Source organism: Pseudophryne corroboree, chromosome 3 (genome assembly GCF_028390025.1).
Source record: "Pseudophryne corroboree isolate aPseCor3 chromosome 3, aPseCor3.hap2, whole genome shotgun sequence".
Taxonomy (NCBI): Eukaryota; Metazoa; Chordata; class Amphibia; order Anura; family Myobatrachidae; genus Pseudophryne; species Pseudophryne corroboree.
Genome location: NC_086446.1, coordinates 628,334,098 through 628,346,152, shown reverse-complemented (window position 1 = coordinate 628,346,152; position 12,055 = coordinate 628,334,098). Strand labels below are relative to the sequence as shown.

The following is a 12,055-nucleotide window of genomic DNA, read 5'->3' as shown; positions in this document are numbered from 1 at the left end:
AAGCAGCTAGCGATCAAGTCGGAATGACCACCTTAGATCACAGAATAAAATTATTTTAGTGTCTCACTGTATAAAACCACTACTGAACTGCATTTGCTGGCAAAGAAAAATTATTATTATTATTATCATTATCAGTTATTTATATAGCGCACACATATTCCGCAGCACTTTACAGAGAATATCGGGCCATTCATATCAGTCCTGGCCCCAGTGGAGCTTACACTCTATATTCCCTACCTCATGTACTGTACACGCACACACTTACACACAAAGGTTAATTTATGTCAGGAAACAACCTGTGGGAGGAAATCGGAGTACCCGGAGGAAACCCACACAAGGGAAGACTATACAAACTCCACACAGACACATAGTGGGAATCAAACCCACAACCTCAGTGCTGTGAATAAATGGAGTCATCTATAATTTTATGACACATAAATGACCTTTAATAGGAGAGAGCTCCTCCCCTCTATAATACACTTTCAGATTATCAATCCATTTATGACATAAGCAATACCAGGCTCACCCTACATTAACCAACAGCAACAGCAGCCTTGTTTAAAGAAAATCACCATAAAACTTGTGGAAGAAACACAGTCTATGGGGGAGATTCAAATGTCTGAAAAGTCGGTTGGGTGTCTGTTTTTTCCTGTCTATTAGATAGACACCCAACTGACTTTTCAAACATTTGAATCTCCCCTTATGAGTCTTAAGGTGGGTACACACTGGTAGATATATCTGCAGATCAATTGATCGGCAGATATATCTATGGACGGATCGGGCAGTGCATTGAGCATACACACTGCCCGATGCGTCGGGGGCTGACGTCATGAACTGGGCGGGCGTGTACACACACCCGCCCAGTTCAGCTGTCAATCACCGCCGGCCGCTGCAGCAGCATGTGTACGGGCGGACACACACAGCGACGCGCCAATATATCGGCAGATATATTGGCCGTCGGCTGTGCTGCGGGGCCGAAGCGATACGTCTGTGAACGACGGAGTTCACAGACATATTGGCCGTACACACTGGCCGACGGACCCGCGATATATCGGCCGTTCTCTTGAACGGCCGACATATCGCGGGTCCGTCTGCCAGTGTGTACGGGCCTTAACACATGCAGCAAGCCCCCAATAGACTGCCCCTGCGCCCCCCCCACCAATAATATTCTTCTGCTACCTGCACCCCATTTATATTTATTTAAATTGTGCCTCCTGTACCCCCTTATAAACTTGTGCCATCCCCCTTATATATTAATTTAACTTGTACTTCCCCCCTATATATTTATTTACCTTGTGCCCGCCCCCCTAGTATATTTATTTATGCTACTCTCATCTTAAATAATATATTAAGATGTGCTTTTATTAATTTATGCCACATGAGCCCTTACACATTTATGTTGTCCCTTGCCCCAGTTATATATATTTATTTATGCTATAACCACATTACCCCTTTTATATTTTAATTGCACCTCCTGACCCCCTTTATATTTAACTTGTGGGCCTGCTCCCCCTTATATGTTTATTTAACCTACGCACACTATCCCCCCTTTATATATTTATATAACTTGAGCTTCCTGCCTTCTCCTCTATAATATAATTATTTACCCTATTCTCCCTGTCCTGTTACTGTACATTATATATGTACTGACGTTCTGACACCACCCACCTTGCTCTTCTGACAGGGTACATGGTGAAGAGGCAGCCAGTTCTACGGTACATCAGGGGCGGGGGCGGAGCTTCGGTAGTATGGGGGCGGAGCCTCGGACGGGTCAGGGGGCGGAGCCTCGGCCGATTCAGAGGCAGGTGCAGCCAGCCAGTTTCGTGGTGACGTGGTCGGAACTCGAAGCTTCGCCCAGCTGCTTTGTGATGGAGGTTACCGAGCAGCCGGGAGGTGAGGGAGCTGTGCTGCTGGTGATGACAGGAATATTTCTTCCTGTCATCACTGGCTGCATTGAATTGGAGCCTGTGGGCCTATTTTCAATGGGGGGCCTGGAGCTGCAGCTCCATCCGCCCCATTGTTAATCCGGCCCTGCCTTTTTTACACAATTATTGTGATAGTGCTCTCTGTATTGCTTATTAGTTGCAAGGATGGTTTCATTAATGTTAAACTGTCAGCAGTCATTAGCTCTGTATTACATATTGCCTGTGAGAATGTTCTGCAGAACATATGTACCATAATACCAAAAAAGGGGGTAATTCCAAGTTGATCGCAGCAGGAAATTTTTTAGCAGTTGGGCAAAACCATGTGCACTGCAGGGGGGGCAGATATAACATTTGCAGAGAGAGTTAGATTTGGGTGGGTTATTTTGTTTCTGTGCAGGGTAAATACTGGCTGCTTTATTTTTACACTGCAATTTAGATTGCAGATTGAACTCGCCACACCCAAATCTATCTCTCTCTGCACATGTTATATCTGCCCCCCTGCAGTGCACATGGTTTTGCCCAACTGCTAAAATATTTCCTGCTGCGATCAACTTGGAATTACCCCCAAAGCTCTCTGCTTTGTTTAATGGGGGTGATTCAGACCTGAATGCTGGGCTGCGAACTTTGCTGTCCTGCATTCAGATAGGGGCCACCCAATGGGGAGTGTAAATTCGCCGTGCAAGTGAGCGATCCCGTGTGTACGCTGAGCTGCAAAAATCCAGAGTGTGCAGTCTCTGCGCAGCCCAGGACTTACTCCTACAGTGCAATCAGAACAGGCTGATCGGGGCCGGAGCTGACGTCACAGACCCTCCCTGAAAACGATTGGTAATGCCTGCATTTTTCCGGACACTCCCAGTAAAAGGTCAGTTACCACCCACAAACGGCTTCTTCCTGTCAAGCACCTTGGGAACACCCGTGCGAATAAAATATTTGCACCATCTTGATGCTGACTGTCGGGCGCACGTGCGCTTTACACTGCATATGCATGTGCAGTTATTACCTGATCGCCCGCTGTGTGAAAACGCACAGCAGCGATCAGGTCTGAATCAGGCACAATGTCCACTAAGTTATCCTCTGTATCTTATGCTGGACACTAGAATGCACTCTCTATGTTGTATCAGACTCAAATCAAGTAAAATAGATATATATATATGTATATGGGATGTAGCTATGTGACCGGCAGTCAGGAGACCGATGGTCACATTACCTCTCCCTACATCACACCCCCTCACAATACCGACGGTCAGCATGCCGACCAGCAGGGACTATTCCCACTCGTGGGTATCCACGACACTCATAGAGTAGGAATAGAACCCGTGGCGACCATAGGTAGGAATAGAACCCTACGGTCACCACCGAGCCCGCAAGGGGCTTGCTGCACTCGCCACCCCTGCCAGGATTCTGCTGCCAGGATCCCGGCATCAGGGTCACACATACCACACACATATATATATATATATATATATATTTGTTTTTTCCCCACTGGCTGCAAAACCTACACCCACATTCAGGGATGGACATGACAGGGCACGCATCATGAAAGAAGGCGTGCGGACACTACTCTTGGGTGCGTGCCACATGTCAGGGGGGCGTGCACTTATGGCACGTCCCCATTTCCATGGAGACAGGCGGGGCATTCTGCTAGTGAAGGGGGTGGGAATCGCGGCATGCCTACATTCCATGGAAAGAGGGGGCAGGGAACAGCCAGACCAAAGAGCCAGAGGCTGCGCTGCGTGCAGCCTTCCCTGCTCTCTGTGTGACAGGACCGGCCCACAAGCCCATCGGCCCTTCTGGCATTTGCCAGAAGCGCCAGATGGGCAGTACGGCCCTGCCCACGTTACATGAACTATGCCTGCAAGCTTTAAGAAATAACCATTTTTCTCCATTGGGGCACACTGCTAGAAAAGCTGTAGTGAATGAATTTTGTTTTCCAAGCAAACAGTAATAATAATAATATTATAGTAAAAACAGGATTTTATATACCTACCGGTAAATCCTTTTCTCGTAGTCCGTAGAGGATGCTGGGGTCCATTTATTACCATGGGGTATAGACGGGTCCACTAGGAGCCACTGGCACTTTAAGAGTTTAATAGTGTGGACTGGCCCTTCCCTCTATGCCCCTCATATCAGACTCAGTCTAGAAACTGTGCCCGAGGAGACGGACATACTTCAAGAGAAGGAAATACACAGATGGGGGTGAGATTCACACCCAGCTCACACAGAACAAAAGGAAAGCCCAAGCTAACCAACGTGAAGTGATGCAGCAATGGCTGAACCAACAGTACTTAACCAAGTAACTGTGCAGGAAACACGAAGCACTGGGCAGGCGCCCAGCATCCTCTACGGACTGCGAGAAAAGGATTTACCGGTAGGTATATAAAATCCTGTTTTCTTTTACGTCCTAGAGGATGCTGGGGTCCATTTAGTACCATGGGGATGTACCAAAGCTCCCAGTACGGGAGGGAGAGGGTTGAGGTTCCTGCAAAACATATTGACCAAACTTTAGGTCCTCAGAGGCCAAAGTATCGAACTTGTAAAACTTAGCAAACATGTTTGACCCTGACCAAGTAGCTGCTCGGCAAAACTGAAGAGCCGAGACACCTCGAGCAGCCGCCCAGGAAGAACCCACTTTACAGGTAGAGTGGGCCTGAACAGATTTTGGAGTCAGCAATTGTGCCATAGAATAAGCATGCTGGATAGTAAGTCTGATCCAGCGAGATATTGTCTGCCTAGAAGCAGGACACCCAATCTTGTTGAGATCATAAAGGACGAACAGTGTGTCCGACTTCCTGTGACGAGTAGTTCTCTTCACACATATTTTCAAAGCCCGCACAACATCCAAGGACTTTGAGGTAATCGAGGTGTCAGTAGCCACTGGCACCACAATAGGTTGGTTAATATGAAGAGCCGATACAACTTTTGGAAGAAAGTGTTGACGCATTCTGAGCTCAGCTCTATCCTCATGGAAAATTAAGTAGGGGCTCTTGTGTGACAATGCCCCCAATTCTGACACACATCTTGCAGATGCTAATGCCAACAGTGCGACCGCCTTCCAAGTAAGAAACTTTACGTCCACCTCCTGTAAAGGTTCAAACCAATCTGATTGCAGGAACTGCAGCACCACAATAAGATCCCAAGGTGCCATGGGAGACACAAAGGGAGGCTGGATGTGCAGAACTCCTTTCAAGAATGTCTGAACTTTAGGGAGAGCAGCCAATTGTTTCTGGAAGAAAATGGACAAGGCCAAAATCTGGACCTTTATGGAACACAAACATAAGCCCACATCCACGCCTGCTTGTAGAAAGAGAAAACGTCCCAGTTTAAACTCCACCGTTGGAAACCTCCTGGATTCACACCAAGACACATACTTTTTCCAAATACGATGGTAATGTTTAGACATTACTCCCTTCCTAGCTTGGATCAGAATAGGAATGACCTTTTTCGGAATGCCCTTCCGAGCTAAGATCTGGCATTCAATCTCAATGCCTTCAAACGTAGCTGCGGTAAATCTTGATAGGCGAACGGCCCCTGTTGGAGAAGGTCCTCACGAAGATGAAGAGGCCTTGGATCATCCAGCAGTAATTCCAGAAGATTGCATACCAAGCTCGCCGGGGCCAGTCCGGAGCAATGAGGATCGCCTGAACTCTTGTTCTTTTTATTAGTTTGAGAATCCTTGGGATGAGTGGAAGTGGAGGGAACACATACACTGACCGGAACACCCACGGAGTTACCAGGGCATCCACCGCCACTGCTTGTGGGTCTCGTGACCTAGAACAGTATCTCCAAAGCTTCTTGTTGAGGCGAGAGGCCATCATGTCTATTTGAGGTACAGATAGGTCCCCGGTTATCTTGGCTAGTTTGCTGCGCCTAGGCACAACATGGTTTATTAAAATAAATCCTTCATCTATTGTTCTCCGCTGCAATACAATTCAGAGAACAATACAGCAGGGGATTAAGTAATTACAGCAGGGGATTAAGTCCGACTGCCCAGTCTCAGTTAATCCTATTAAAGGTCAAGATAAACATGGACCCATCTGTATGCCCCATCGACTTGTTACCTCTGCGAATACCTCCGGGTGGAGGTCCCATTCTCTTTGATGGAGATCATTTCTGCTGAGGAAGTCCACTTCCCAGTTATACACTCCCGGAAATGAAGATTGCTGACAGCGCCACCGCGTGCTTTTCTGCCAAGAGGAGGATTCTTGTTATATCTGACATCGCAGCTCTGCTCTTCGTTCCACCCTGCCTGTTTATGTAGGACACCGCTGTGACATTGTCCGACTGAACCTCAATGGCTTGATTTTGCAGAAGATGTGCCGCCTGTAGAAGGCCGTTGTAAATGGCCCGCAGTTCCAGAACGTTTATTGGAAGGAGAGATTCCTTGGAAGTTTTCCCCTTTGGTGACTGCTCCCCAACCTCTGAGACTTGCATCCGTGGTTAGAAGAATCCAATTCTGAATTCCAAACCTGCGGCCATTAAGTAGGTGAGAAGTTTGAAGCCACCAGAGAAATTCTGGTTTTCGGTGACAGGCATATCCGTTGGTGCATGTGAAGATGTGATCCTGACCACTTGTCCAGGAGATCCAGCTGGAAGAACCGTGCATGGAATCTTCTGTACTGTAGAGCCTCTTAGGAGGCTACCATATTCACCAGAAGGTGAATGCACTGATGAACCAATACCCGGGCCGGCTTCAAGACATCCCGGACCATTGCTTGGATCACCAACGCTTTCTCCATTGGTAGAAACACCCTTTGCAGTTCCGTGTCGAGTATCATCCCCAGGAAGGGTAGTCTCCTTGTCGGTTCCAAATATGACTTTGGAAGGTTCAGGATCCACCCATGATCCTGGAGTAGTTGAATTGAGAGAGCAATACTCTGCACAGCCTCTCCCTGGAAGATGTCTTTATCAGTAGATCGTCCAGATATGGAATTATGTTCACTCCCTGCTTGCAGAGTAGGAACATCATCTCTGCCATGACCTTGGTAAACACCCTCGGTGCAGTGGAGAGGCCAAATGGCAATGTCTGGAACTGATAGTGACAGTCCTGTAGTGCAAACCTTAGATAGGCCTGGTGAGGCGGCCAGATCGGAATGTGAAGGTAGGCATCCGTGATATCAAGGGATACCAGGAATTCTCCCTCCTCCAGACCTGAAACCACCGCTCTCAGAGACTCCATCTTGAACTTGAATACTTGTACGTGTGGGTTCAGGGACTTTAGGTTCAATATTGGCCTCACCGAATCATCCGGTTTCGGTACCACAAACAGGTTTGGGTAATAACCCCTGTTTCTTAGATGAGGTGGAACTGGAACAATGACATTTGTTTGTACCAATTTTTAAATGGCTTCCTGCACTTTCTGTCAGCGAAGCTGGTAAGCCTGATTTGAAGAATCTGTGAGGTGGGGGTACCTGAAATTCCAGTTTGTACCCCTGGGTAACAATATCTTTTACTCAGGGGTCTAGGCATGATGCCGACCAGATATGACTGAAATCTTTTAGTCTCGCTCCCACCTGCCCGATTCCCAGGCTCAGAAGTCCACCGTCATGCTGAATACTTGGAGGAAGCAGAACCTGGTTTCTGTTCCTGGGAACCTCCTCTAAAGAACGTGGGGGGGCCCATTAATTTTTTAAATTTTGCGGTCCGAAAGGACTGCATCGTAGGCGTAGGATAAGATTTCCGAGCCAGTACAGCTGCGGAGGGAAGAAAGGTCGACTTACCTGCAGTTGCCGTGGATATCCACGCATCCAGTGCTTCCCCAAACAGGACTTGACCAGTGAAGGGTAGATTCTCCACGCTCTTCTTGGATTCCGCATCTGCAGTCCATTGGCGTAGACAGAGTCCTCTGCGTGCCGACACTGCCATGGAAGTAGCCCTTGCATTAAGCAGGCCGATGTCCTTCATGGCTTCCACCATGAAACCTGCCGAATCCTGTATGTGACGTAAAAACAAGTCAATGTCACTTCTATTCATATTATCTAATTCCTCTAGTAATGTCCTGACCAATGGCTTTAGAAATCCACGCACAAGCAATAGTGCGCCTTAAGGCCACGCCTGTAGTAGTGTATAGTGACTTGAGCGTAGTCTCAATCTTGCGGTCAGCCGGCTCCTATAAGGCGGTTGAACCGGGAACAGGTAAAACCACCTTTTTTGAAAATCTAGATTCAGAAGCGTCTACTATAGGTGGGTTTTCCCACTTTTTCCTATCCTCTTCAGGGAAAGGAAAAGCAATGAGAATTCTTTTAGGGATTTGGAATTCTTTCTCTGGGTTTTCCCAGGATTTTTCAAACAAGGAGCTTAACTCCTTAGAAGCAGGGAAGGTAAGCGAGGATGTCTTATTTACAGTAAAATAAGTCTCCTCTTCCTGCTCAGGTATCTTCTCAGTAATGTGCAAAACATCCCTAATGGCTTCAATCATTAGTTGCACCCCTTTAGCAAGGGAGGTATCCCCCCCCCCCCTGCATATCCCCATCACCGTCCCCTGTATCAGAGTCGGCATCAGTTCAGCTTGCATTATCTGGGCAAGTGTACGTTTTTGCGGGTATGTAGGTGGGGTTTTTGAAGTAGTGTGGGCCGAGTACTGCAAACCCTCCACAGTCTTCCTCAAAAACTGCGTCTCTTTCTCAGAATGTGACATCCTAGTTGAAATCTGGGAAATCATGCCCATTAAAGAATCCACCCATGCAGGTTCGGATTCGGAAGGCTGAGAAAGCATATTGCAGTCCTGAGTACATGGAATAGATTCCTCTGGGGAACATAAACACTCTGCAGCGCAGGACACAGAGTCCTTAGACATGGTAATGTGGGATATACACTTACAAACACACACAGGAATATGTCAGATACAGTTTCCCCCAGAGTACCTTCAGAGAAGCACAGAAAGAGTATAAGGAGCCAGCCACACTGCGCCCATGTAGGCAATTATTATGATAAAATCCCAGCGCTTACAAACTACCCTTAATAGAGTAGTTAGTACTGTTCTAACACTCCCCCCCTGTCTATAACACCCTGGTACCGTGAGGTATTGCTGGAGTTATGAGGAGGGCAGCGCTCCCTGTTATCGTCCTGTCTGTATACTCTGCAGAGAGAAAATGGCGCTGGTGAGTGCTGGATCCGCTCTGAGAGGAAGCCCCACCCCCTGTAATGGCGTGCATCTTCCCGCACTTAATATTTAAACTGGCCTGAGGATTTTTGTGTTAACAGCGGGATTAGCCCCTGTTAACTCTATGACCAGTGTAGGGTTAATCCGCTGACTAAGGACGCCCCTCCAGAGTCTACATGCTGTGATGTTGCTGAGCCTTCCCGGAGCACAGCCCTGCAGAGCTGCGCTCCAACCCTTGTGCCGCCATACCCGCCAGCGACCCGCTAACTGGGCCGCCGGTGCTGTACTCACCACTCTTCTATCTTCTGGCTCTATTAAGGGGGGGCGCCGTACTGCAGGAATGAGCGGTCGCCTCGTGGGCTTCTGATCATCACCCTCAAGAGCTCAGTGTCCTGTCAGCGGAGATAGAGAACCATTAACTCTCCATTAAGTTGGTTCCTACTCCCCCCCTAAGTCCCACGAAGCAGGAAGGCTGTTGCCAGCAGCCTTCCTGTAAAATAACAAACTCTAAAAAAAAAGAAAATTAAGAAAACTCCCAAGAGCTCCACTAGCTGTGACCGGCTCCTCCGGGCACATTTTCTAAACCGAGTCTGGTAGGTGGAGCATAGAGGGAGGGGCCAGCCCACACTATTAAACTCTTAAAGTGCTAGTGGCTCCTAGTTGACCCGTCTATACCCCATGGTACTAAATGGACCCCAGCATCCTCTAGGACGTAAGAGAAAATATATAGTGAAGGGGCAATACAATGAACAGACCAGGGGCCTGGTTTATTTGCAGATTTCCGTGCTTGGAAAATAAATGCAGACTGTATGCAGTCTGTCACGATCCGGGTATCTGGACGCCATTTCTTACCTATCAGATGCCTCCTAAGGCTGGCTCAGCGCTCCAGGACCGGATCCCATCTGTTATCCTGATGTGCACATTCCCGCATCCTCTCCTGTCTCTCTGGACGCAGTCACAGTAACGCCTTATACATCTGGCATGGCGTCTCCCGCGGCCTCTGCCGCCGTCCCTGAGCTTCTGCATTCAGAGTGGCGATTACGTCAGCCGCGGCCTCCGCTGTGTCCGCGTGGTCGGATGTGCATCTGTCAGCCTGGCGTCTCCTGTCTCCGGTGGCCGGCGCCGCCATTACTGTTTTCCAGACCACATGGATTACAATCCAAACTTCCCTCCAAGTGTCTGCATGGGCGCAGCCATCTTGGATTCTGTCAGCTGATCATTCCTACCAATCCGTTGTCAGTATTATTAATTTGCATAATTGCCTAGCCAATGCCTTCCTTGCTGCAGGTATAAATAGGTTGTGCCTGAGCAAGGAAGGCGTCAGTGCTTTGGTTGTCAAACCTAGTTCCAGTTTGTCTCTCTTCTGTGAATGTCTTCCAGGTTCCAGCTCCTGTCTCCAGACTTCTGCTATAGAGACCCGCACCAGCATTCCATCTGCGGTGTAGCCTGACTCTCCGATCCATTCTGGACTCACCTGTTTCCAGCTACAACATCACCTGCTTCCAGCTCAGCTTCCAGCAGTGTACAGCTTCTCTTAAAGGGCCGGTGTCCTTTCTGCAGTTTACCACTCTCCACCGGTATTATTATTTCTCCGCTCTCAAATTCTACATTTCATCTACATTGCATCGCTCTCAAGCTTTATTTATTATTTAACTGGTTCCAGCCAGTATCCACTCCGTGCCAACACCTGTCTGGTTCTAACCAGTACCCACAGCAGCATTTTATCTACAGCAGTCCAGCTTTCCCTGGAACACCAGCTGGTACGACCCTGGGCTTTCCTCATTGCTACAGTTGAGCCTGGTAAGGACTTTCCAACTTGCAGATAATAAGAACTGTCTCATACCACCAGAGCTCTGTGACCCCTGCCACCCTGTAGTACCCAGGAACTGTATTATTATTTCTCTGCTGATTTTTATGTTACTTTTTACTGCTACTGTGATGCATGGAGTTTGTCATAAATAAATATCATTGACTTTTACTCAAGTTGTCGTGGTCACGCCTTCGGGCGGTTTCTCTTCATGTTACTTACATGTCCAGGGGTCTGATACAACCTCCCAGGTTCCGGTACATCTCAGCCCCTACAACTGAGGCTGCCTTCCGTCAGCTCAGGCCCTCAGTTGTGACACAGTCTGTCGCATCTAATAAACGACACCATCTCAACCCATCCTCTGGTCAGTGTGGCTGTCATCATCAGCAGCAGCATGCCTTTGCACCAGCCCTAGCCTTGGTGCAAGAGATCCGTTTGAAGTCAGATGGATCTCTGCGTACATACACTCACCTCTAAGCAGGCAGCCATTCTGTTCACATGCCCGTGGCACGTCCACAGTAAACTTATATCGCCTAGTTGCTGCAGTACACACTTATTGGCAAGCTGCTCAGATTGTGATGTCACTCAGGTGCTAAGAGGGAGGGGTAATTCTGCGTAAGAAAAAACATATTGGTATCCCTAATGCACATTGAGTGAAAAATAACACTACATAATATCAGATAATACAAAGATCTTGGTTGCATACTGTATACATTATCTGCAGATATAGGGCCAAGCCCCCAGGCCGAATGGCAAGGTGTCACTGTCACTGGGGGTCCCTAACACTGGGTGTTGGTTCCGGGGTGCGGGACTCCATCATGTCGACACAGGCCGGCCACCCCAGGGCAACACACAGGTGAAAATTAGTAAGGGTTAATAAGAAGTACATAAGTGCTATGTAAGTGATAGGTGTGATTAAAATAATACAAAAATATATAGGGGAATACATATAAGCGTTAATAAAGTGTTAGGGTGTGCCGACCGGAAGCAGCCAAGCTACACCAGCACAGGGGGCTTCGCACCCCAAACCCACCCCATAAATAATTACAAATATGTTTGAGTCACGTAGCCCTTGCTGTTCGGCCTGGGGACTTAGCCCTATATCTGCAGATATATGCAACCAAGATCTCTGTACAGGTTGAGTATCCCTTATCCAAAATGCTTGAGACCAGAGGTATTTTGGATATCGGATTTTTCCGTATTTTGGAATAATATCATACCATA

General features: G+C 47.9%; 1 long non-coding RNA gene across 1 annotated transcript in view; it reads right to left on the bottom strand.

Annotated features, from left to right (window-relative positions):
- LOC135058099 (uncharacterized) overlaps positions 1-1,733 on the bottom strand; it is a 107,100-nt gene extending 105,367 nt beyond the window's left edge. The window contains exon 1 of the long non-coding RNA XR_010244598.1: positions 1,669-1,733. This is a non-coding gene — a long non-coding RNA (uncharacterized LOC135058099). The remainder of the gene's footprint in view (positions 1-1,668) is intronic.
- Positions 1,734-12,055: the final 10,322 nt, after the last annotated feature.